Genomic DNA, 4682 nt, shown 5'->3' with positions numbered 1-4682 from the left:
GACAACAACTAATTTATGCATCAATAAAAAAAGGTAACAGGAAATTAAATAAACACAACAGGAAAACATATGTAAATACCAACAATAGGAATCATTCATCACAAAATTGGAGATACATGTTGTCATTCATTCACATACATAAAAATATAAATAAGGTGCAGAGTCATTAATAAAGTATGCTCGGAAAGAGATATTACATCTGTGCGAATAAAAGCTAGGACTATGTGCTTTAGCTACCAAAAAACTTTACCAAAAAAGAGGGGTAGGGGGTGAAAGTCACTGGAGCTATGAAGATTAGAAACCCTGGAGCAGAGGTAATTCCATCTACTCAGCAGCTGAAACAAGGAAAAAGAATACTTCTAAAAATGAGAACACTGTTTACAAAAGAAAAAAGTGATGATAGGTATCATCTTATCTTACATAACGTAAATCTTCGTAGGTATAGAGTGTTGCAGCAGTCTCTTGGGGATAAATCCCGACCACCTGAAACAAAAATAAAGATGGACAGCTTAGAGGCGTAAATAACAAGAAGGAGAAAAGCTAAGCTTGAAACTGCTTACTACTTACTGGGTGTGAGTGTGAGTAAAAATAATAGACAGACGCATGAATGAGATTGGTACAGGATGAAAGCTGACCCAAAAGAGGTATCATATAGTCTCAAAGTTCAACCACTATGCAAACATCTCAAGCTTAGGAGAAATGGTTGAGAAGAGAGAGAAAGAGAAAAAGAAGAGAAGAGTGGAGAAAATTGAAGGAAGGGTACGCAAACAAGTTGTTTTTAAATAATTGGTAGAGTGGCCTTTGAGAAGACAAGGGAACAACAACTTTTGAAAAAGTTGCTCGGGAAATGTTTGAGTTCCCTAGGATTGGACCAGGTTTGTTTTGTAGCCTGAAAATTGCTTAAAAAAACTCTTCTAACAGATGACCCATCTATTATCTGTTGGAAGAAATCAAACCTCTTGAAGACCTGTTTTGATCTCTTCCAACAGTCAAACAGATATAGACATATGTTGCAACAGATGGCACAATTGTTGAAATTATCAAACAAATATAGATATTTGTTGCAACAGTGACTAACCTGTTGCAACAGATGACTCATCTGTTGAAAATTATCAAATATATATAAACATCTGTTGCAACAGATGACTAATCTGTTGGAAGAACTCAAAATAGAAGTGCTTCAAGAAATCTGTTGCAAGATAGACCTCGTTTTGGTGGTACAAGTGTTTCAAGTAGTGGAGGGTTCCAATGTCGAGAAAACTTTGCTCAAATGATGAATTCTCACAATCAGATAATGAGTGCTTTGAAGGCATATATGATAATGAAAAGCAACGATACTGGAACAATTTGTGGGGCTCTTTGATTCTCCCACAGCTGTAAGTAAAGTTGTCTTTGCTTTCTTTTTTCAATTGAATCGGTTGTGAAAGTTTTCTCCAATTTTATGTTGTTTTTGAGCTGGTGTGCTGCAACTTTTCTTGATCAGATTAGAAGTTTTTCTTGTGTTGTTTTCTGATATTCATAATTTCTTGTGAATTATAACTTCAACTTTTTCTTTATTTTCAAGTGTAACAAGCTGCTTCTTAGTTTTAAAACATTATGAGGACAAATATCTTCATGTCCATAGGTAGGAGTCTATTTTGGTGTTGTGTTTAATTATTCTGTTCACGTGAACCGTATGTGAACCTTCATGTCCGTATGTGAACCTTTGGTTTTGCTTTAGCAGTTTTTTCAAGATAAAGTTAATAGAGTTCTTGTACTAGGGATAAGGTTAGTGATTTATCTAACAATCTTGATATTGAGATTTGAGGTCTTGTTGAGGAGTGAATATTTGAAGATTTGAGGAAAAAGCTTTAGTATAATGATTTCTTCAATGCAATTCAATCTTTGCATTTGTGACTTACTAAGTTGTTCATGAATATAATATTTTTGAAGTCCTTTGATCCTTAAGAATATCCAAACAAATATTTCCATTATTGTTTATATTTGGATGGAAAACTCTGGTCCTGAAAGCCACCTGTCAATGTATGTGGAACTTAATATCACCAGTACTTTGTTATTTCCCCTTCTTTTCTTTCCTTTTTAAGGTGTTGGGGGGTTGGGGCTTATGATATTAAAAGCCATACCTTGGGAGGTTTGAAAGGGTAATCAGGGGGAAAATGGATGGTGACTTGAAAAACACCACCAGCATAAGGGCTGTCATTTGGACCAATTATAGTTGCTTGCTAATGAAACATATCTTGAGCTACTAGACCTGAAAAATATTATAACAGATCTTGAAAACTGGTTTCTACTTGAAATTAGCTTTAAATTTGACAAGGACTCCTTAATACTATAGTATGCACTTAGCAAATACTACTACTAGTAAGTCATAGGGTTAGCTTAATTGGTAAAGGTTGAGAGACTTGTATCTTAGTTCACAAGTTCGAGTCCTGTGCCAAGTGAACTACGAATGGTTCAAAGATTGACTCCAAGCAAATTTCCTGGTCATAAAAAGAAAATAGTACTAGTAATATTTAGTGTACCTGCACTGCATGAAGTGGGGGGGGTCTCTTTGCAAATCTCTTAGCTCCTTGAGAATTCTCCTGGATGCCATTAGTATCACCACCACTTAAAGTTAAATAAAGAATGATAATGAGAAGACTTTAAAGGTAAGAGAGAAAAAATCAACTTGATGAAGATGTTGATTTTGTGTAAGTTTTAGATATCCTCATAAGTAATATATATAAATGAGCTTAGCTAAGAGGAGAAACACAACTTTCTTTTCTTCCAGTTGTCTACATATTGACATTGGTATTAGATTCTGTAGCAGAAAGCAATTCATCCATTCCTTCAACTTTTAAAAAGAATCATATATGATTCTCAGCCTTGTGAAACAACACAAAAAGATTATTCTCCACTATAACTTTTCTCATGTGCGGTTTTCCAAATAGCATTTTCAACTTGAAAAGAAGAAAATTTTCCGTATTATATCCTTCACTGAAGCTGTCTAAAATCACCACAAGATGTCATTGACATCTATTATATCTTAGCTTTTTGCTATGTCTATCCGTTATCCGTTTTAATTTATGTGGTGATGTTTGATTGGTCATGATAAATTCTTTAAGAACAAATTAAAAAAATTAATGTGTCACACATAATTGAATAGAAAATAAGTAATCTAGTAATAACTCTCTCTATAATGTCACCTCGCTATAACGACATTTCACTATAGAGGCTTGATTTTCACTATAACTTGTCCTTTATAATAAGGACCGAAAGTTTATTGATTGATATTTATACTTTGCCTTTTTATGTAGCCAAGTGATGTGGCTAGTGGACCTATTTCACCCATGGATGCAAGGAGATCACAGAATGATAATGATCCTAATGACATTCTTTGATTTCGTTGTATTTGGTGTGGTTGGAGTGAATCTTAGAATATTGAAGATTTTGTGTTTAAATTTGATTTTGTAGTTTGAAGATACTAGTTAATGTTGAAAATTTGGAGTTTGAATATGTTAATGTTGAAAATTTAATTTTAAAGTTTAATGTTCAATGGTGATATGCTTGTCAATTACAATTTAAACTACATTAGAAAGAGATACATATTAGGAAGTTACATGAGATACATAGTTAAACTACTAATAATTATTGATATACATATTAATAAGTTATAAAAGATACATATATTAAAGTACAATATAAGATGTACTTCATGTAATTTAAAATATTTAAAAGAGATACATTTTTATGAGAAGGTACAATTTTTTAAAAAAAATATCATCATATATGAAACAAATTATCATAAAAAGATACATATATTAAAATATAAGTATTACATTCTGTTACTACTACATTTTTGTGTAATAGATACAATTTTTAAATAGATACAAATTTAGATTACCAAAGAAACAAATTACATATACGAGATAAATAATTCTACAAAGGCAACAAATTCGAACAATCAAAGTATCACAAACTATTTTTGCAACTTCTTTACAAGAATTTTCCAAACACATAACTGCTCCGATTTCACCTTTAAACAACCTCTCCCTTTCATCCTTATTGACTATGGTGATTATTATGGATACATTCCAAAGCCGAGCACACTTTTCTTAACCTCAATATACAGCTTCACACCCATATCATTTTGAATCAACAATGGAACTACATTACCTTCAACAACGTATCGAGACTCAATTTTTTCGCTACTTTCATCAATTTAAAGTTCAATGGCAATGGCCGAAATCAATTTTTCATAATTAACATGTTCGCCTATAACGATGTCATTACTCTTATAGCCTCGTATTTGACATCATTAATCCAAACATCAGAATGACGTAAAAGAACAAAAATATTCATTGAAAATCGATGAAACATAAATGATAAACAATTGAAAAAAGAATAAAATAACACGGTTGGACAATGTTTATGGAAATGAATATATTTAAAGTTGAATTTAATAACAGATTTAAATTTGAATTTAATAACAGATTGTCGTTTTATGTAGGATTTTCTTTACTTATATAATTGATTGATTGTGGTCACTGCTAATTTAATGGTTTTCTATCTGTTTAATCCCTTGATTTAAGAAATTTTGTTAAACATGAAGATGTATCTTTAGCTTGTATCTCGTTTAAATTAAATGTTTCTGAAATAGAAAAAAAATGAGATTTTTAAAAAAGACAGGAAAGCATGTAAAT

At 31.7% G+C, this 4682-nt stretch overlaps 1 pseudogene; it reads right to left on the bottom strand.

Moving 5' to 3' along the window:
• Window positions 1–489: 489 nt before the first annotated feature.
• LOC107842016 lies at window positions 490–3454 on the bottom strand (annotated as a pseudogene).
• Window positions 3455–4682: the final 1228 nt, after the last annotated feature.

Source organism: Capsicum annuum, chromosome 9, assembly GCF_002878395.1.
Source record: "Capsicum annuum cultivar UCD-10X-F1 chromosome 9, UCD10Xv1.1, whole genome shotgun sequence".
NCBI classification, from domain to species: Eukaryota; Viridiplantae; Streptophyta; class Magnoliopsida; order Solanales; family Solanaceae; genus Capsicum; species Capsicum annuum.
Note: the sequence above shows the minus strand (reverse complement) of the source record. Positions and strands in the feature narration are given on the sequence as shown.